The following is a 23,580-nucleotide window of genomic DNA, read 5'->3' on the forward strand; positions in this document are numbered from 1 at the left end:
ACCAACTTCTGCAGTCTGAAATTGAACAAACCTGTGATCAAGACGCACTGATAATTATTGGTGATTGGAATGTGAAAGGTGGAGACAAAGAAGGATCAGTAGTTGAAAAATATGGCCTTGGTGATAGAAACAGTGCTGGCGATCACCTGATACTGTTTTTCAAGACTAATGACCTATTCATGCAAATACTGCTTTTCAACAACATAATTGGAGACTACACATGTGGACTTCACCAGACGGAAAATACAAGAATCAAATTGACTACATCTGTGGAAACAGACAATGGAAAACTCAATATCATTAGTCAGAACAAGGCCAGGAACTGACTGTGGAACAGACCATCAGTTGCTCATATGCAAGTTCAAGTTGAAACTGAAGAAAATTAAAACAAAAGTCCATTAGAGCCAAAATGTGATCTTGAGTATATCACACCTGAATTTGGAGACCATCTCAAGAATAGCTTTAAGGCATTGAACTCTAATGACCAAAGACTGGGCAAACTGTGGGTTGACATCAAGGACATCATACATGAAGAAAGCAGAAGATCATTAGAAATACAGGAAAGAAAAGACCAAAATGCATGTCAGAAGAGTCTCTGAAACTTGCTTTTGAATGTAGAGTAGCTAAAGTGAGAGGAAGAAGTTATGAAATAAAAGAATTGAACAGAAGATGTCAAAGGGCAGCTCGAGAAGACAAAGTAAACTATTATAATGAAATGTACAAAGGCCTGTAGTTAGAAAACCAAAAGGGAAGAACATGCTTGGCATTTCTCAAGCTGAAAGAACTGAAGGAAAAATTCAAGCCTCGAGTTGGAATATTGAAGGATTCTATGGGCAAAATATTGAACAATGAAGGAACTATCAAAAGAAGATGGAAGGAATACACAGAGTTACTGAACCAAAAAGAGTTGGTGTCTGTTCAGCCACTTCAGGAGGTACCATATGACCAAGAATAGATGGTACTGAAGGAAGAAGTTCAAGCTACACTGAAGACATAAGCAAAACAAGACTCCAGGAACTGATGGAACACCAACTGAGATGTTTCAAAAAATGTATGCAAAGCTGGAAGCACTCACTCATCTATGCCCAAAAATTTAGAAGACAGCTACCTGGCCAACTGACTAAAAGAGAGACATATTTGTGCCTGTTTCAAAGAAAGGTGATTCAATAGAATGCAGAAGTTATCAAATAATATAATTTATATCACATGTAAGTAAAATTTTGCTGAAGATAATTCATATGCTATTGCAACAGAATATTGACAGAAAGCTGCTAGAAATTCAAGATGGATTCAGAAGACGACATGAAAACTGGAAAATCATTGCTGATGTCAGATGGATTTTGGCTGAAAGTACAAAATACCTGAAAGATGCTTACCTGTGTTTTATTGACTATGCCAAGGCATTTGACTGTGTGGATTATTGATAATATTGCGAAGAATGGGAATTCCAGAACACTTAATAGTGCTCATGAGGAAACTGTACATAGACCAAGAAGCAGTCATTTGAACAGAGCAAGGGGATACTGCATGGTTTAAAATCAAGAAAGATGTATGCCAGCTTTGTATTCTTTCACCATACTTATTCAATCTGTGTGTTGAACAAATAACTTCAGAAGCCGGACTATATGAAGAAGAATGGGGCATCAGAATTGAAGGAAGACTCATTAGCAACCTGTGATATGCAGATGGCACAACCTTTCCTGCTAAAAGTGAAGAGGACTTGAAGCACTTATCAATGAAGATCAAAGACTACCACCTTCAGTACTGATTTTACCTCAATATAAAGAAAACAAAATTCTCACAACTGGACCAGTGAGCAACATCATAAGTGGAGAAAATATTGGAGTTGTCAAGGATTTCATTTTACTAAAATCCATAATCAATGCCCATGGAAGCAGCAGTCAGGAAATCAAAGGATGCATTGCATTTGGCAAATCTGCTGCAAAAGACCTCTTTAAAGTGTTAAGAAGCAAGGATGCCACTAAGGACAAAAGTGGGCCTGACCCAAGCCATGATATTTTCAATTGCCTCATTAGCATGCCAGAGCTGGCAATGAATATGGAAGGCAGAAGTAAAATTGATGCTTCCGAATTGTTGTGTTGGCGAAGAATATTGAATATACAGTGGACTGCCAGAAGAAGGAAAGTTTCTGTCTTGGGAGAAGTACAGCTGGAGTATTACTTGGAAGCAAAGATGGTGAGACTTTGTCTTATTTACTTTGGACACATTATCAGGAGGGATAGGTCTCTGGAGAAGGACATCATGCTTGGTAAAGTAGAGGGTCAGGGAAAAAGAGGAAGACCCTTGACAAGATGGATTGACACAGTGGCTGCAGCAATGGGCAGAATCATAGCAAAGACCGTGCAGATGGTGCAGTACCAGGGTCACTTTGAACTGACTCGAGGGCACCTAACAACATGCAAAACATGTAAACAACTGTAGAGTAACAGTTGACAGTTGTTATCGCCAAACACCTGTAGCCTATGATCTGCAGGGTACTTACCTGAAGTCTCTCAGGAATCCAAAAGAGAAATTTTCTTAAGATGAGATGTAGTCTCACTTTAAATATCTAACCTTTAAAACTGTTAGAAACTTGTGGAACTATGTATGTGTGTGTATGTGGGTATGCAAAACAACACCATTGTCACAAACATGCTATGCTCAAGCTAGTTTAAGTGCCCATGTCTGTGTTCCTGAGGGATCCTGTACTTTAGTTATCACAATAGGGTCATATCTTATGGCTAATTTGGCTTAATTTTATGTCCCTCTGACAAGACTCTCCCTCCAGATTCTAAGCTACATGAAATCAAGGACCCCATCTTGTTCACCAAGGAATTCCCAGCATTTATTACGGCGTGTAGCTGTGCTTAAAAAAAAAGTGCTTAGTAAGTCCTTATCAAATGAATGATGAGTGAATGAATGGAGAATCCTCTAGGATTCCTAAGCAGAGCCTGAGCCATGGATGCACACACATACACACGCACATATATCCCTGAGTGATGCAAACGGTTAACACACTCTGCTGCTAACCAAAAGGTTGGAAGTTCAAGTCCGCCCAGAGATGCCCCAGAAGAAAGGCCTGATGATCTACTTCTGAAAGATCAGAAAACCCTACTCTTAACACACACGGGGTCACCATGAGTCAGAACTGACTCTCTGGCAACTGCTATGGTTGTGTGCACATGTGAGCATTTTTTGAACCTGTCTTTTTTCTTTTTTGCTCATTACTATATTGGGTCTCACTTTTTTTTTTTTTTAAATCAAAAACTGGCATATTCAACAAATTGATTTGCTTCTAAATTTTAACTCCTGTCACATACTAGTTGTGCAACTCTAAGCAAGATTTTTTTATTTCTCTTAAATACTGTTTTCTCTGCAAAATTAAGCTTTTCCATCATCTGTTTCCATCAAAAGAATAAAATTTATAGTTAATTTGATTCCCATGTATTCCACCTAGCAGGGACCACGTGTATAGCCGCCATTTATGTTGTTGAGAAAAGGTATTTGCAATGAAGAAGTCATTGGTCTTGCAAAATTCTATCATGTGATCCCTGGCATTGTTTCTATTACCAAATAGTTTCCAAATACTGATCCTTCTTCTTTGTTTCTAACTTTCACATTCCAATCACTGGTAATTACCAATGCATCTTAATTGCATATTTGATCAATTTCAAACTGTAAAAGTTGGTAAAAATCTTCAGTTTCTTCATCTTTGGCTTTAGTGGGCTCAAGCGTAACAAAGATCATGAGGATAGCACAGGACAGGCAGTGTTTCGTCTATTGTGCATAGGATTGCTATGAGTCGGAACTGACCTGATGGCACCTAACAACAACAACTGTGCAAAATGCTTAAACGATGGCCATCTTGCAACATAGCTGTGAGAACTAAGTAATGGAATCCATGTTAAACACCTAGATGTAACCTCATCACCATAAATGATGGGGCACAAGTGAGAAAACAAGGAATTTCAGGGGTTGATTTTTCTGTTCAGTGACTATAAAGTATGGCTTATACAAGTATATAGTGATCCCAAATCTACAGCTTTCTTATTTAAAAGGTTTTTTTTTAATGAAGTTCGTACTAATATGGCCAAATAATTTAATCCCATATATAGGCGATTAGAAATTTATGACAGCAAGAGGCTCTCTGGGGAAAGATTCTTGATTACTTTTAATGGCATATTTAATGCAGCTTGGTTGCCTGAAGGAAGCAGCTGACAGTAAAGCATATAACAGGCTTGCCACTTTACAGGTGACCTTAGAGTCACACATAAACCTGTTAGAATTTCTTCAAGACACATAATGTGATGACAAGATTAATATTCCAGACCTAGAAAAAAGCATTTCCACAAGAATTGTTGATCAAGTTTTTACGGTAAGAATTTGGGGTTTCCCTGACTTGTGAGGTTCAGAACTACTTTTAATTGTGGTTTGAATGGAATTTTTCTTACAACGCATCACTTTCTAGCTTTTGTGAACTGTGTTTCCTCAGACCTCTCTCCAGGCTGTGGTAAATTAGCTATTTGTAAACATATAACAAACTTAATTTCTCCAAGAACATTTTACTTATATGTTAAACAATTCACATGTGGAATGGTGCATGTGTGTGTTTGTCCTCTGAATCCAGACATTAATGGGTAGGTTGACATTTTATCTGACTTTGAACCACATTATTTAGTGGTTTTCTAATGGTGTTACCAATATGGATTCCAAGGAGAGTGCTTAAGGCTCATTATCCTGTAGACTAGGGTGAAAGGGGCTTAGTAGGCAGGGGTTGGGTTATTCAATGCTTCCTCAATCTCAGCAACTTCATTCACATTTACCCATTTTACTTATTGCATTTCTCTACCAGCTTTCATTTGAAAAGAGAAATCAGATGCCACAAAGTTTGAAAATCACTTCTTTAATTAACCATTGCTTAAATTTGCAAAAAAAAAAAAAAAAAAGTGTTTTTTTTTTTTTTTTTTTTAAATTTGCAGACAAGAATCTAACTTCAGTTCATTGTGGTTTTCCTTGCCCATGGACAGAAAGTATCCTTTTTTAATCATCTTTGAACTAGAAGGAATATTTTTAGTCATCTTTGGAAAAAAAGAATACTTTAATATCAAATATTCTCATTTATCTAATTTTAATTTCATTTTTATTTGTTAATAAAGTAATTAAACTCATTAGTAACAGGATTGTTGATTCACATGTGTAATTTTTAGGTATTTTATATATCTGTTCTTCTATGAACATGTTTATCATAAGAGAAAGGTTAAAAATTTAGCAATTGTTTCACACTGAATTAGGAAATTCCTTGGCCTCAGGTACTGCGCTCATCGTTTTATAGCTGGAATACTTTAATCATTTTCCTATCTCTGGTCTGGGTACCCCAAATTCATCTACCATACACAGAATAATACCTAAAGAAAAAGCCTGACCAAGTCACCCTTTCTTTAAATCATCCAGCAGCTTCTTTTTGTCAATCAGAAGCAGACCAAACTCTTTAATACTGTGTGCAATATTGTCTACATACCTCTCTAACTTTATCTCTTTCCATTTTCTTCCTCATGTTTTATAATCGGGTTACCCCCCAAAAAAAAAATTGTAGTTCACTATACTGATTGGAGTATTGGGTGGTGAAGACTGAAAAATACCTGAGAAAATAATGGCTGTCAATTTTTAAATTTTGATTAAAATTGATTAATTGATCCAAAGATTAAAAAAAAATGAAATATAAGCAAGGTAAACACCAAGAAATGCACATCAATGCATATTATTATCAAGTTGCTTAAAACTAGATAAAAAGACAAAATCTTTAAAGCAGCCAAAGAAAAAAGATACACTATTACATGGAAAAAAAGATAAGAATGGTCACTGGCTTCTCTCATAAATAATGCAAACCTGGAGACAATTAAATGACATCTTTAAAACACTTCATGGATGAGAATCAGTATAAACCTAATCCCCAAGATGTGAAGATCAGTCAAATCCTCACCTTCCCATGTGTCAATCATCTCCAACACCAGTGGTACTTGGCAGCATTCTCTACCTCTAGCCATCCCAAGTCAGATCAGATCAGATCTCACATGTTAAGAGAACTCTGTACCTTCAGACTGCCAAGTAGGTAGATGACAGCCAAAATCTCAGGAGTCCACACAATATCCTGACTTCTGACTGCTAGCTGCAAATTTAGGGTTTTCCCATTACCACTTCAGGATGCCAACCACATCTTGGGGACTTCCCCTGGGCCCCCTCACTTTCACCTGCTGGTTCCCACTACTCTTTGGATCTGATAATTCACTGGAAAGACTCATAGAACTCACCATTACAGATTTATTACAGTAAAAGTATACAAATCATGATCATAATAAGGAAGAGACTCATGGGTGAGATCTGGGAGGGATGGAGCTTCCATATCCCACAAAGGGCATGTAACCTCCCTTTGTCAACCAGGAAGCTCTCACAGTCACTTGTGTTCAAAGCCTTTGTAGGCTTCATCAGTAGTCATGACTGAGACCTCATTGCATATGTATGATAGGTTAAATCATTGTTCCTGAAGTTAGTTTATCTCAGTCTACCAGGTGGTCTTTCTGGTCTAGCCAATCTCCACTCATTCGCACAAATCCTCAGGTGTGCTCTGGAGGTTTTAGATAATACCAAACCAAACCAAAATTTTTGCTGTCCAGTTTCTTCCAAATCATAGTAACTCTATAGGACAGGATAGAACTGCCCCATAGGGCTTCCAAGGAACAGCCGGTAGATTTGAACTGCTGACCTTTTGGTTAGTAATGGAGCTCTTAACCACTGTTCCAATAAAGACGCTTTAAATACTCAGGAAATTCCAAGGGTCATCTCTCAGGAACCAAGGACAAAAGCCAAATTGTTTTTTTGTAAGGTGATTCATTACCACACAATTACTAAAAGAGTAAAAGCTATCAGCCTAGAATGATATATTCAGTGAATGTACCTTTCAGGAATTAAAGGAAAATAAACTACTTTTTAGATTAAAAAAAAAAAAAAAACTAAGAAAATTTAGGTGCAGATCTGCATAAGAATGTTAAAGGAAGTTTTTCAGGCAGGAAAAAAAAAAGTGATGCCAGATGAAATTCATATCAACAAAAGAGAATACAGAGCATACTAAAGGACATAAATATAAAATACTTATACCTTAGTTGTCTAGTGCTGCCATAACAGAAATACCACAGGTGGATGGCTTTAACAAAGAGAAATTTATTTTCTCACAGTCTAGTAGATTTTTTTTTTTTTAGTAGGTTACAAGTCCAAATTCAGGGCATCAGCTCCAGGGGAAGCCTTTCTCTCTCTGTAGGTTCTGGAGAAAGGTCCTTGTCCTCAATCTTCCTATGGTCGAGGAGCTTTTCAGACACAGGGACCCTGGGCCCCGAGGATGCACTGCTTTCTTGGTGGTATGAGGTCCTGAACTCTGCTTTCTTCCCTTTCCTTTTATCTCTAGAGAGATAAAAGGTGGTGCAGGCCACACCCCAGGGAAACTCCCTTTACCTTGGATCAGGGAGATGACCTGAGTAAGGGTGGTGCTCCAATCTCATCCAAATCCTCTCAAGGTAAAATTACAATTGTGTGGAGGACAACTACACAATACTGAGAATCATGGCCTAAACAAGTTGACACATATTTTGGGGGGAACACAATTTGATCCATGACATTTATTTTTTTAATTTTATTTAAGAGATAATTGACTGTTTAAAGTAAAAATAATAACAATGTATTTTTGGGGTAATAATAGATACAGAATTAAAATGTGTGATGATAACATCATCACAAAGACAGAAGAAGAAAAAGTAAAAGTAAACAATATAGTATTCTTATATCAAAATTTTAATGGCATAAAATTCTTTAAAGGTGTATTCTGAAAATATAAAGATTAAACTTTTTACCCTAGAATGAATACTAAAAAAATACAGAAAAATAGGTATAGATAAAAAAGTGAATAATGGAGATATAATACAATCCAAAAGAGGACAGCAAAAGAAGAAAGGACTAAAGACCAGATAGGGCAAATATAAAACACACAGCAAGATGGTAGATATAAAACCAACAATATCACATTAAATGTAAATAATCTAAACACACCAATTAAAAGACAAAGGCTATTACACTGGATTGAAAAAGCATGATCCAACTATATGTTGGTGAGTAGGAAATCATCTGAGATTAAAAATACAGATGGCTTAAAAATAAATTTATCAAGATCTACCAAACAAAAACACATAAGGAAATTTAAGTGGCTATATTAATCTCAAAAAATTAAACTTCAGGATAAGAAATTTTATCAGGGATAAAGAAAAATGCCTTATTGAGATAAAAAAGTAAATTCAAAGAGAAAACATGGTAATCCTAAATGTATATACAATTATAACAAAGTTTCAAGGTACAGAATTTAAAGGAAAAAAAAAAAGACAAATCTAACACTCCACTCTCAGTAATTGATAGAACAACTAGATAGAAAATCAGTAAGGATATAAAAGACATTATCATCCAATTTGACCTAATGGAGGCTAAACCATTGTACCTAACATCTACAGAATACACATTCTTTTCAAGAGAACATGGGATAGTCACCAAGATAGACCATAAATCTAGGTTTGTGACATTTAAAAGACATTGAATCGTATAGGGTATGCTCCATAGTTTTGGTCTTAAGACAAAAGAGATATTAAATTAGGATAAATAACAAAAGAAATGTATGGAAAATTTCTAAGTATTTAAAAATTAAACCACATACTTCTAAATAGACCAAGGGTCAAAGACGATATCATAAGTAAGATTAGAAAATATTTCAGCTGCCTTCACTGGTACGGACTTCCTTAAAGTCCATAAATCTATTACCAGTCTGTTTGAGTCAGTTTAGGCTTTCCTCTATCATAAAAAAAAAAAAAAAAAAAAAAATACTCCTCAAAAATTCTTCCAGCTTCTGCCCAGCGCAGTGCCCAATTCCAAAACCACTCACATTTTTAGGTATTACTTACACGAGCACCACACTTCCAGATACTAAAATCTGTATGAATTATCTATTGTTGCATAACGATATCACCTCAAACTTAGCAGGTGAAAACCACTCACATTTATTGTCTCAGAGTTCCTATGTGTCAGGAATCTCACATGCTCTAGCTGTTCCAAGCTGCAATGCAAGGCAGGGATTCCAATGTTTTAGCTGGATGGAAGTGTCACCTGGGTCTCTGATCTCATTTGAAACTCAACTGCGAAGGGATTCATTTTTAAGTTTACTCAGGTTGTTGACAGAATTCAGTTCCCTGTGGTTGTAGGACAGAGGGCTTCAATTTCTTGCTGACTGTGGGCCGAAGACCACTCTCAGCTCCTAGAGGCCAGCTGCAGTTTCTTGACAAATGAGGTTTCCAAATAAGCCACACGATTCCTCAAAAACAGCAAAGGAGAGAAAGACTCCAGTATGATGTATGCTACAATCTTATATAACACAATCATGTAATTACGTACATGTAATCATGTACAATGGATCCCTGCTGTCACAGTAGTTAAGCGCTTGGCTGCTAACCAAAAAGTCGGCAGTTCGAATCCACCAGCTGCTCCTTGGAAACCCTATGGGGCAGTTCTACTCTGTCCTATAGGGTCACTATGAGCCAAAATCAACGGTAACAGGTTTAATTCGTGTACATCCCATCACCTTTACCATATTTTATTGGTTAGAAGCAAGGTCCTACCCACACTCAAGACAAGAGAATTATACAAGGGCATGAATACTATACACACACGCACATAATTTATATATTTGTTAATGGGATGTTATTGTGATCTCAGTATCAACTATCAGGAAAGCATCTGTTACACTTGCCAGTGCTTCAAACAGGACTTAACGTCAGCAAAAACAAAATACCTTATAATTTCAGACTAGCAAATGAGGATTTTGGGGGTTTGTATGGTTAGTTGGCGTGCTGGCTGGTTGATCGTTTTCACTGTAAATGCAAATATTTTACTCAATATATATGACTGGGAAAGAGTGCTGATGGAATCAGGAAATGGCAGAGTTTGCTGTTAATTCATTATTTTGACCACTGGGAAACAACTAAAGGTAAGTGACACCAATTTGGAAAAAAACTTTATTTGGCCTGTAGGTAATATTTAATATCCTAATTAGTGAGTTTCAAGTAAAAGACAACCATAACTGAAGTGATTGAAATTAACGCTAGGAAAATCAACTTCTTGCTTATAAGTGTATAAAAGGCAGTTGAGTCAGGGATCTATAAACAATGTTTACTAATTAGGTGAGCAAATACTTGGCACTTGTTTTTTCCTCTGGCTTTGTCACTTCTGTGTTGGTCAGAAGATTTCAAATATGGAACGTATGAGTGACTGTTGTGCTGCCAATAATATAAAGAAAAGCTCTCTAATGACCTGGCAGCTCATTAGGTGTGGCTTCATTTATCTATTTATGCTCTGCATTTGAGGCACCCCTTACCACTTAGCCTGTGGACTCACTTTTAACATTGAATATTTAATATCAGAAGTATGCAGGGAGGTCTACCCTATATTTTATCATTTGTAAATAAGCCAGGGAATTTTAAGTGTGCTACATTGTGAATGTAGACATATTCTCAATTTAGTTAAGTGTATTCACACAAATACAATTAAAATGTGCTAAGATAGGCATATTTGAGAAATATATTTATGACCGTGATTTCTAAAGTGCCTCATGTATAGAGAGCAACAATAAATATTGGTTGAATTGATGAATTAATAAAGTGTGATAGTCTGGAAGTATCATTTTATCTTTCTTATTACTAACTTTAGTTGAAGTTACTACTATAACCAAGATTTCCCAAAAAACATATACAATATTAAAAACAAATAAACAAACACAAATCTGAAAAAAAAATGCGTGGATCACTGACTTGTCAAGTAGGTACAAAATCAGATATCTTCTTCCTCATTAGTTAGGAAGGTGGATGTCAACAGTTAAACAATGTGATTAAGCTGAACGCTTGATGGAGTGCACTAATTCAGAGTTTTTAGTACCACAAAAATTTGTGGTTAACGATGCATCTTATATTGACCCTGCAATATATTTTTTACTTTATTGAGGTATAATTTACATATCATAAAATTCTCTCTTTGTAAGTATAAAATTCAGTGAATTTTTAGTAACTTTTAAAAGTTGGGTAAACTTCTCCAAATTTCAATGATTGAACTTTTCAATTATGCTAAAATTTTCTCTCAAGCATCTTTGCAGTCAATCTTGGCTTCTCCTTCCAGCCCTAAGCAACCATTGATCTGCTTTTCGTCTCCGTATATTTGCCTTTTCTGAACATTTCATATAAATAGAATCATACAATATACGGTCTTTTGCACATGGCTTCTTTCACTTACCATAGGTTTTTGAGGTTCATTTATGTCATAGCATGTATCAGTTTCATGCTGATTTATTAAAGAATGATAGTTCATTGTATGGGTATATAATATTTTGTTTATCCACTCACCTGTTGCTGGACAATTGGATCTTTTCCGGTTTTACTGTTGTTGTTAGGTGCCGTCAAGTCAGTTCTTACTCATAGTGACCCTATCTACACTGCCCAGTCCTGAGCCATCCTCACAATTTTTTTTATGCTTGAGCCCATTGTTGCAGTCACTGTATCAGTTCATCTGATTGAGGTTCTTTCTCTTTTTCTCTGACCTTATGCTTTACCAAGCATGATGTCCTTCTCCAGGGACTGATCCTTCCTGATAATAAGGCCAAAGTATGTGAGACATAGTCTCGCCATTCTTGCTTCTAAGGACCATTCTGGTGTACTTCTTCCAAGACAGATTCGTTTGTTCTTTTTACTACCCTTGGTATATTCAATACTCTTCACCAATACCACAACTCAAAGGTGTCATTTCTTCTTTGGTCTTCCTTACTCATCTTTCAGCTTTCACATGAATATGAGACAATTGAAAACAACATGGCATGGGTCAGAGGCATCTTAGTCTTCAAGGTGACATCTTTCTAACATCTTGAAGAGTTCTTTTGCAGCAGATTTTCCCAATGCAACGAGTCATTTCATTTCTTGCCTGCTGCTTCCATGGGTGTTGATTGTGGATTCAAGTAAAATGAAATCCTTCAAACTTTTCTCCATTTATCTTGATGTTGTTTATTGGTCCAACTGTGAGGATTTTTGTTTTATGTTGAGGTGTAATCCATACTGAAGGCTGTGGTCTTTAATCTTCATCAGTTAGTGCTTCAAGTCCTCTTCGCTTTCAGCAAGCAAGGTTGTGTCATCTGCATAAAGCAGGTTGTTAATGAATTTTCCTCCAACCTTTACACCCCATTCTTCTTCATACAGTCCAGCTTCTCAAATTATTTGCTCAGCATTCAGATTGAATAAATATGATAAAAGGACACAACCCTGACACATACCTTTCCTGACTTTAAACCATGCAGTATCCACTTGTTCTGCTTGAAGAACTGCCTCTTTATCCTATCTATAGGCTCCTCATGAGCACAATTAAGTGTTCTGAAATTCCCATTCTTCGCAATGTCATCCATAATTTGTTATGATCCACACAGTTGAATGCCTTTGCATAGTCAATAACACACATAGTCAATAACCAGCCTTTCTGGTATTCTCTGCTTTTAGGCAGGATCCATCTGACATCAGCAATGATATCCTTGGTTCTACACCCTCTTCTGCCTTGAACTTTTGGCAGTTCCATGTGGATGTACTGCTGCAGCTGCTTTTGAATGATCTTCAGCAAAATTTTACTTGTGTGTGATATTAATGATATTGTTTGATAATTTTTACGTTCAGTCAGATCACTTTTCTTTGGAATAGGCATAAATATGGATCTCTTCCAGTCGGTTGCTGTCTTCCAAATTTTTGGGCATAGACGAGTGAGCACTTCCCAGTGCTACATCCATTTGCTGAAACTTCTCAGTTGGTATTCCATCAATTCTTGGAGCCTTGTTTTTCACCAATGCCTCCGATGCAGCTTAGACCTCTTCCTTCAGCACCATCAGTTCCTGATCATAGGCTACCTCCTGAAACGGTTAAACGTCTACCAATTCTTTTGGGTATAGTGACTCTGTGTATTCCTTCCATCTTCTTTTGATGTTTTCTGGGTTGTTTAATATTTTCCCCACAGAATCCTTCAATATTGCAAAAAAAAAAGACAAAAAAATTGCTCAATATTTTTGGTTTTAAGGTATTATAGATAATGTTGCCATGAACATTCACATCTGAGTCTTTGTGTAGGCATATGTTCTCACCTCTTTTGTCTAAATTCCTAGAAGTGGAATTGCTGAGTAAAATGGCAAGTTTACATTTAACTATTTAAGAGACTGTCAAACTGTTTTCCATAGTGACTGTACCATACTAGCAAATATTTATTGACCTCTTACTGTGTGCCAAGACCTTGTCAAGGTGCTAGGGTATCTCTGCCATCATTGAACTTAAATTCTACCTGGGAGAAGCATGCAAGAAACTGGTGTACATATTAATTTAAGAGACTGAGAATGCCATGAGGGAAATAAAGCAAGGTGACAGATGGAGTGTGACTTTTAGAGATGTGTTACTTAAACCAAGTTTTTCAAACAATGTCTCTCTTCAGCTATTTATTCATTCGTGACTTTTTAATAGTTCAACTTCCACATGATAATTTCATAGAGGTTTATAAAACAGAGTAAGTTGCCACCTTTGAGTAGCATTTGCTAGGGGGGAGGGAATAACAACTAAACAAATCAAAGCAAAAAAAAAAAAAAATGCTTACATAATAAGCATTGTCCAAAAGTAATCCAGGGTGAGAGCTAAAGAGTGGCTGATGGGAAGGTCATTGTTATATTAGATAAAATGGTTAGGAGAGATCCTTCAGGAAGAGTTATTTTAGCAGAAACCTACATGACAAGCAAGAGCTAGCTCTCTAATCTGGTTAAAGACATAGCAGTGTGCAGATGTTAAAAAACAAAGAACATTCTCACAGAGATCAGAAAATCTAAGGAAGTCTGCTCAAAAATGTCCCTGCCTAGCTGGGCAGCCTTTTAGATATTTTGGCTCAGTGTCCAAAGTTTTAAAGCCTTAAGCAAACCAACCCTAGAAGATTAGAGGGGTGGGGGAGGTTTGCTTGCCACATGTTGAAGTTCAGAGGAAGTGAGTGTGGGAAAGTCTCTCTCCTCAGTGAGAACACTCTGAGTGGTATCCGCTGATTTCCCTTATGTACGTCGGAAGCAAATGCTTCCTTTACTTTGTGCGCTTTAAACTGGTGCCAGAATGATCAAACTACATGTGTTTCTCTTTTTTTTTTTTTCCGTTGTCCTTGCCTGCACATCTTGATAATATTCATACACAGTATTTAACTAAACAAACAGGCATTACAGTAGCTTGTTCTAACTCTTTGCTGTTCCGGTGGCTAGGCAATTTTCTCATTTGAATTTCCTGACATATTTCCCAACAAGAAGACACTGTGTTCTCTAAGTACGTCTCCTTTACGAAGACTTTCTGTGTTTACTTCCCACAAATTTGATTAAGATACAAATCAATCTTTTACTGTGTTCTATATCGTTTCCACGTGAGACCAAGAAATTGATATTTTACTAATAAGTGTTAAACAATTTAAATGCTATTGAATCAAATAATTCTCTTTTCCCATTTTAAAGTAATACATATAGAGGCCAGTTGTCTACTCTTGAAGTCTTAAAAGAAAAGAACAGACAAAAAAAAAAACCTTTTAATTCTATTCAACACGCAAATTCACCACACAAGCAAGTTGTATTTCCAAGTATTTATATATAAATACAAGTTTGTGCACATGAATGTTGACAGATCTCTCCTTCCCTCTCAATGTATTTGTAGAGCAATGAAATCGCTAAACAAATTGCTGCTACCACTCTCGTTCTCCCCTTGATTCTGTTGAAATTTTTGTGTTGTAATTAAAAAACAAGGGAGGAAGTAGCCAAAAGGAATTATCCATAAAATACACAATAAATAGTTGCCAAAACCGATCAACTGACCAAAGCGTTAACCACGTGACATTGGATCTATTTGTGGTTACTTTAACATTGAGGCCACATCCTCCTGGCACAATCTCTGGGTAAACATGATCACATAAAAGGCAGGCAGAGGGGTGTCTAAACTTACCTCAGATTCTATAATTTGTGTGATTTTGGATAAACTCAACTTTTTGAGTCCCTGTTTCAAGGTCCCTGGGTAGCACAAATGTTTTGCACTCAACTACTAGCTGAAAGGTTGGTGGCTTGAACCCACCCAGCAGTGCTGAGGCAGAAGGGCTTGGCGATCAACTTGTGTAAGGAACACAGCCAAGAAAACTCTAAGGAGCAGTTATACTCTGTAGTACATGGGGTCACCGTGAGTCAGATTGACTGGACAGTGCTGCTTTTGTTTTCTTTTTTTTAATACCTCTATTTGGACTTGCTATGAGTGGGAATCGACTCGACAGCAGTGGAAGTTAGACTAAAGGACCTCCTGAGTTCTTTCTGGTTTTACATTTCTGACCATGAGTTTTCCCTGGCCTGCTTGTTCCCAGCTAGCATGCAGCCAGAGTCCTCCACAATAGCTCTCCCGTGGTGGTGGCTGATTTACGAGCCAGACTCCCTGCTCTTTCATTTCTGGGGATTTGTGAATATAGAAGAATGGGCCTGGGGGCAGGAACAGGAAGGGGGAGGAAGAAGAAGAGGTACCCTAGGGGCAGTTACCCACCTTTCACCACCACATTTACAGCAAAAGATTTGCACTAGTTTCCATGAATTTATAACTCTCAAGCAGGAAAGAACCTTCTGGTGAAAGTATTTAAAGAGGAACTGCTGAGCTTCTCTTCTCTTGGATGATTTCTTCAGGCTAGCTATGGGGGCCCCAAACAGGTGGTGAGAGATCTGCCCCAACACTGTTAAGGTGTTTTCTTTGGGGGCAAACAATCCCCAGCCTGGACAGGTTCGGTTCAGTCATCTATCCCAGAAGGTAAATGTCTTTCTTTGGCAACAGAAAAACACAATCCAACCTAATATTTGTAGATTTCACATTCACAGTTCAAATATTAGAAATGAGTCCATAGGTCCATGATATGTGAGTATGAATCTCTAACTGCTAGGACTGATTGATAATAGTACTTTTTTTCAGTGAGAGAAAATAGATGGCCTCTCGCCATCTGGAATCTGGTGGGCATAAACTATACTTAAGTTAGGAAGGGATTGTTTACAGCTTTGAGTTATACCTACTGCATTTAATGAGGTAAATTATATTTAATTGAGACATCAGAGCCTGCTGGGATTCATGACAGTTTTGGCCTCTCTTTTCTCATATCAAAGATGTTTTCCATTTGAAGAAATATTTGCACTTTTTTTTTTTTTTTTAAAGAGGATTTGGCAGCTGTAATAAAATGAAATACCTGTTTGGTATTTGACAAGCTCCCTGGGAACAAGAATAACCTATATGGCTCTGGTGAAAGAACAGAGCTCCATTTTTCATCCATTTCTCAGAATAGCAAAGAATTGCTAAAAGAAGATAGTATCCATAGCATCAGGACTGGTCTTTCCTAAAGATGACTGGGCATTTCCCCACGGATCAGAAGTTATGCCCATTCATAGCCTTTTTGGTGTAAGCAGAAGAAGGTTTTAGGGACAACGGTGTCCATTACGTTATTGCTCCTAAACTTTTACTTGGATGATGACGCATGTGGAGTCTGCTTTGAGGAGATAGCTGAGTCCCACCTCTGATGTTTACTGAGTTCTGTATCCCTGGATAGCACAAGTGGTTTATGCTTGACTACCAATCAAAAGGTTGGCAGTTCAAATCCAACCAGCAGCACCACAGAAGGAAAGCATGGTGATCTGCTTCTGAAAGATCATAACCATTGAAGACCCTATGGAGCATAGCTCTACTCTGAAACACAAAAGGGAACCATGGGTCAGAATCAACCCGACACAATGGTTTGCTTTTTGTTACCTTACTTCTAACATCCAGAAGCAACTTAAGAATTACCAAAAAAGCCCTTCTCCCTTTTTTTCTGATTTCCTATAATACGAGAAAAAAAAAAAACTATAGGAAAAGTAAGGCGGAAAAGAGAGAAAAACTCAAATAAGCATTCCAACTAACTTATGGTTAGATTCTCATGATGATAAGGAATAATGTTACATTTATAAAATACGATTTGTATTTGTCTTTGGTGTTTTCATGAAAATATTATATATGATTATAAGCTGTGCATTACATATTTAATCTTTTCAATTGTAATTTTGTTTACTTCTGAGAGAAAAAGGTGGTTTGAGAAAAACAGTCCTGTGCCTGATCATTTGAACGATTTGCTGTAAAGTGCCTCTATCTTCTCTTAACCATTTTTGTCATGTTGGTTTATTGGCTATTTTGAGATTTTAAATAATAAGTTTCTAGGTGAAAAATCAGCTGGAAGATACTTGCTTCTGAAAAGGGAGGAAGTTCAGCTAATATTATCTGGTTGAGCCCTATTTCAGGATCCCTGGGTGGCACAAATATTTTGAAACATAATTTAAAAGCAAACTACATGGAATGTTAGTCTGACAAATTAAATTAAACTATTCAAATTATAACTGCTATCTGTCAGTTTGTTGTACTGCAGTGGCTTGCCTGTTGCTGTGATAGTGGAAGCTATACTACCAGTATTTTAAATACCAGCAGGGTCATCCAGGCTTCTGTGGAGCTTCCAGACTAAGAGAGACTAGGGAGAAAAGCCTGGTGATGTACTACCAGAAATTAAGCAATGAAAACCTTTTGAATCACAGAATATTGTGTGAAACACCGCCTCACTTACTTTGGATGAGTCATCAGGAAGGACTGATTACTGGTGAAGGACATAATATCTGGTAAATCCGAGGGCCAGCGAAAGCAAGGGAAACCCTCAATGAGGGTTGTGTCAACCCATCACCTCAACGAGATGAATGAATACAATGGGCACAACAGTAGACTCAAACATACCAACCATCATGAAGATGATATAGGACTGGGAAAGGTTTCATTTTGTTATACATAAGTCACCATGAGTTGGCGATGACTCAATGGCAAATAATGACAACGTCTATAGCCAATTGTTATTTCCTCGCTTCACCCATTTCTTTCTCATTTGAAAAAATTTCTAGGTCATTGGGTTCCCATTCCCTAATGCACAGAACTGAACTGCAGGTGTAACTAGAAAATTGAGCATCCAGTCCTCACCTTCTGCCTGCAGTCCAGATGCGGCCAGCTGACTGCCCCATCTCTGGAGAGATGATCTACATAGGAAATTAGATGTGACATCACATCACTCCTAATCACCATTATCAATGGAATGAAATGCCTGCTTTCCCATCACATTTCACCATCTTAACATGCTTTCCCGGAACCCACCAGCCCCATTGTGTACGTTCCTTGCTTTGCGTCTACATGGAAACAGTTAATCCAGCCATACTGAAGCATTCAGACTCCTTGTACTGTTTCTCCTCACTGCCAAAAAGCAACACAGAGCATTGATGATACAATTATTAAATATAGCCTAAGGTAGAACATTTTGGCTGGCAATGGTGGATACCAAACATCCAATTCATAGTTTCACTGGTACCAAGGAAATTGGATTATCTAATCCCCCAAAGGTATTACTGAAGTAACCATGGTGAAGTAAACTGGTTTTCTTATACTCATTTATTTTTTAATTAAGATCAAAAGCATAACCCTTCCTGCTACACAAAAAGTTGGTTTCACAGCTCTGAGTTTATATGAAACAATTCCTTTGGGGTAAAAACGTATTAAAGCATAAGCTAACTTTTGCAGAAATCTTTTCAGGGGGTCTATTCAAATCTATTTTGAGCCTTGATATTGATTGATCTATCTTCTCATTAGTCACAAAATTTAGAAAAACAAATAGATAGCTTTTGTCTTTAATGTAGTTACACTTAATGAAATTTTGTGACAACGGCCATTTCTTGCTCCAGACAAAACCTCAGGAAATTTCTGACCTTTTGTTTTTTTAATTTCAGTTTTATAATGGAATTTCTATGTAAAACCACAACATCTAACATAAAAGAGGAAATCTGAGACTATGAAATCACTCCTTGACTTTATTTTCTATTAAAAAAAAAAAAGAAAAAAAAAACCTAGATCACAGGTATAGAGCTCTATCTACCGAAAAGAGGAGGTAATATTGATATTAGGATGCAGGAAGGCCACAATATTTGGAGCATGTCTGCTTATTAAATTTTTCTCGTATCAGTGTCTCCAATCCTGAAATCCTAACACAGATTCTATCCTATTTTATTTCATTTTATTTGTGATATGAAGCTTTATATTTACAGCCTGCTTCCATCCTCAAAATTAGGATCCCACACCAGAGTCCCAGCTCCCAGAAATACAGAGATTTATTGGTGAAAGAGAAGTCAGAATGATCCTATCTGACTTCACTGCACAGATAAGAGAGAATGCCCACAGAAATGAAATGAATACGTTTTCATCGCTCAAGCAATTTATTCATCTCACAAATATTTACTGAGTAGATAATGTGGGCAAAGCTCTGTGCCAGCAAGTGAAATTGAAAAGACAGATTATATCCTAGGGTAGAGACCCCCACATGGAACACTAAATTCACTGGGTTAAGAGCGAGAGCAATGATAACTTCCAGGAGAGATAGAGGGATACATAACCTGGAGCCTCAGCAAGTGCTAGCCTGGTGAATGCAGGCAAAAAAACATTCAAAGAGATAGAACACTATAAGCAATGAATGGTATTGTGGTCAGAAACAGCCTGTTGCTTGATTTGGGAGCACCAGATAGGACTTAGGTGATTGCAGGACAATGGGCTACAAAGACAAGTGTTATGGGATCATGTGAAATATTATTCTCAGCTATTATGAACAGAAGGTAGAAATGTCCTGATTTTTTTTTCTTTCATTCTAAAAATTTGTGAAGTATTTTCGTGATTCACTTACCTTCACTCATTGCATTAGTCCTTCCACTCCCCATTCTTTTGGTGAAAAAAAAAAACTGACTTCTAATCTACTTAACCTTTGGTGGAGAAGCATCGGGTGCTGAGATGAAAACTTTCTTCTGTTCCACTTGCCCCACTCCACAGAGGCTTGAAGCAACTTAAAAATAAAAAACCATTTCAAATCCATTATTTCTCCTTACACTTTTATAAGGTTTTAAAAGTCCTTATGTCAGCTCAAATGATCAAATCTGAAAAACATCAGCACTGCAGAAATGGAAACATGTGAGAACAGAGCTCAGCACTGCTTTGCCTCATTCCAGTCAGACCAGAGGAGCTACCCACTTCTCTAAAGAGCCTAATTGTTGAGTGATGAGCATGCATGAATGGGAGCTGGACACAAGTAGGGCAAACAGGTTTCATGAGAAGTCACGAGTGCTGCTAATGTCTCTGAGATAAGATTTTTGAGCCAAAGCCTATGGAAGTCATTTTCTTCTTAGCACTTCAAAATTTCCCAGGTGTGGTTTCATTATATCATGGATTTCAGTGTTGAAAGTATGTCCTTAGGACCTAGTTAGTTGAAAACATTGCAGCTGTCACTTAAGTACTTAGCCATTCCTGGCTTTTGAGCAGTGAAAGAGAAGGGATTAACACATGTAGTTTCTATGATAAAGGCTATTGTGATAGTTTTTATGACAATCTACAGCCCATTTTGAGAAGGTATTATATTTAGTGGTGTTGGAGATAGAATGGTCTTGTATTCCTTTTCAAATAAGACTAAACTGGAATTAAGATAAAAACAGGCATCTATATATTTCTCCAGGAGTCCACATTATGGCCTACAGGAGACAGTGTAGCAAAGAGATTCCAAGGTTTGAGATCAGAAAAACTTGAGAATGAATCACTCTTCAGTTTTTTACTAACTCTGTAATAACTTAGTCTAAAATACAAGTAATGTAATTCAACCATCAAGATGTTGTACATATTGAATAAAATGATGTTAATAAAGTACTTAGTAATGGTCAGTGCTCATTAAGTGACGGCTAATTTACTACTAATCTTCTCATCACTCCTTCTCTAGTTTAATCCTGTTTATAATATCAGAGTGATACATCTTCTAGGCTAGTACACTCATAAGCTTTCTAGATTTAAGCACGGGTCTCCATGAGTCAGAATAGACATGACGGCAACTGGCAACAGTTGCTTATTGAGAGCATTAGCAGCTGTAATTTGCTGAATGTTTGTGATATAAAGTTTCCTAAATACTTTTTAAAAATAAAGAGAAACTGTATCCTTTACTAGTACAAAGTAATGCTTCCATGAACTTCACTGTAGTCACACAGTAGAACCCCTGTGGGCCCCATTGCGTCACTGACACCCTTCCCTGAGCCATCCTACTGCCACCCTTCACCAGTCACTCTCCCATGCTGGCAAAGACAATACTATAATTTACAAAGCGTATTTTAAAGCAGTAACACAGACGAGTTTAAAAGCACAAGAAATGGCATCTTGTCATAGGCAATAAATATGGGGGTCACAAATAATTCCAAGTAAAATATTCTTGAGGAAATTAAGAAAGAAATTGTTTTTCTTACCTGAATCAGAGACTGCAGAGCATTGTGAAGAAGCCCCTGGTTCTGAGTTAAGAAAGGTAGGTTTTGATCATTGCATAAAGTTGTTTATAGTATCATCTCGTCACCTTTTTGTTTTCATACAGGTCTGTAGGGCTGTTCCCTTTTAAAAACGTCTGATACTACTGATATGCCATTTGTTTTATTGATATTATTTATTGTACATATATTTTCCATTATATTTTTTAGCTTTTATCTTCACTATTTTCTTCTTTCTACTTCAAGATTAAGTTGTTATTATTTTTCTAATATATTGAGACAAATGCTTAGAACATTAATTATCAGTCTTTCCTCTTTGCTTGTATATGCATTTAAGAATATACACTTCCATTCAAAGCATGACTTGGACTGCACCCTGTAAATTTTGAAGTATACTATTTATATATCATTTAGTTCAAAATTATTTTGTAATTTCTTCTTTGATACACTTGTTATACTAAAATGTTTTTGTCATTTTAGAAAATACTAATGTGGGAGGCAAGGCCAAGATAGTGGAAGAATTAGATGCTTCCTGTGGTCCCTTTCACAACAAAGAACCGAAAAAACAAGTGAATCGATTATATATGACAATCTAGGAGCCCTGAACATCAAAGGCAAAGTTGAGGAATCAGACTGAGGAACAAGGGGAAGGAGAGAGGGTTCAGAAGCAGCGAGGAGTTGCCAAAACCTGACCCAGCAGAAACTGGCACCCTGTGGGCTAGGATTGGCTGGTGCCGCTATGAGGCAAGCAGTGGTGCTCGGGAAGTGTTTTCCACATCGGGAGAGACTGAGTGGCAGAAAGTCCACTCACGCCTCAAGAATCAGTGAAAACTGATGCTCAATTGGCAAAAGGTAAGTACATGAGTCTAAGCTACCACTCAGTTCAAAAAACTCCCCTTTGAAAAAAACCTCTCTCCTACTTTCCTGCCCCCTTCCCACTCTGCACTGGGTCTGAGCTGGCTTCTGAGATTGCCGTGCTGGAAGTAGAGCTTATCACATGCCCTTAGCCATTCTCCCAGCCTTGGAGAGGGAACAACTTAATAAACAGGGAAAAAACAATCTGCCAGCTCCCCTGAACTGGGAACTCAGGGCAGATACAGTTTCTTTGCCTAGGCACAGGCATAAGAGGTCCATGGACTTTGAAAGCCTTTCATCCTGCATAAACCTATGTGGGCAATTTCAACAGCATAGGCCCTCTTTAGCACAGTACAACAGGGTATATACGTGAAGTCTAATTTCAACTGTTTCAGCTGTATGGTAGAGAGGAATTGCCTAAAAAATTAAGGAGGGTCCTAAAAAAAAAAAAAAAATTTTTTTTTTTTTTTAACCTACCCACATCAGGGGCCTGAGGACTGGTGGCTCCACCCATGCCACCTAGCCACCTGCAACAAGGATCCAAGAATAAGTGGTACCTCCCAGTCCTTACAGACAACAGCATTGGGTGCCCAGAGTCTGCCTGCAAAATTCACCCACCTAGGCAATCTAGGGAACAGGGACATGCTTTCCTCACAGACACTCAGGGGCAGCTGTCAGCTCCCTGCCTTGCTCAGTGTGTGACCCCCTACTGCAGCCAGATACCTGTGCCTACACCAATCACCTCTGCCCATCTAGGACTGTAGGTGAGAGCCTGCACCACACACTTGGTGACCAACTACCTGGACACTTAAACTGAATCCATACAAGAAAAGTAAATGGACTCCAGGGCTCACATACCTAGTAACAGCTCTAACCAGCTGGTGATAGGACATTAGAGCTTCAAAGGTACCAAGAATCAAACTAGCTTACATGAGCAGCCTATTTGAATATATCGAAACAAAACAAGAAGCTAGGACACAGTAAGCCAACATAAAATAAATAAATACAATAACTTATTGATGACTCAGAAACAACAGCCAATATCAAATCACACAAAGAGGTAGACCATGATAGCTTCAGCAAGCTCCCAAAACAAAGAATCAAGAAATCTTCTGGATGAAGAGAACTTCCTGGAATTACCAGAGGTAGAATACCAAAGATTAATATACAGAACTCTTCCAGAAATCTGGAAGGAGATCAAGCAAAATGCA

This window comes from Elephas maximus, chromosome 5, assembly GCF_024166365.1.
Source record: "Elephas maximus indicus isolate mEleMax1 chromosome 5, mEleMax1 primary haplotype, whole genome shotgun sequence".
Classification (NCBI taxonomy): domain Eukaryota; kingdom Metazoa; phylum Chordata; class Mammalia; order Proboscidea; family Elephantidae; genus Elephas; species Elephas maximus.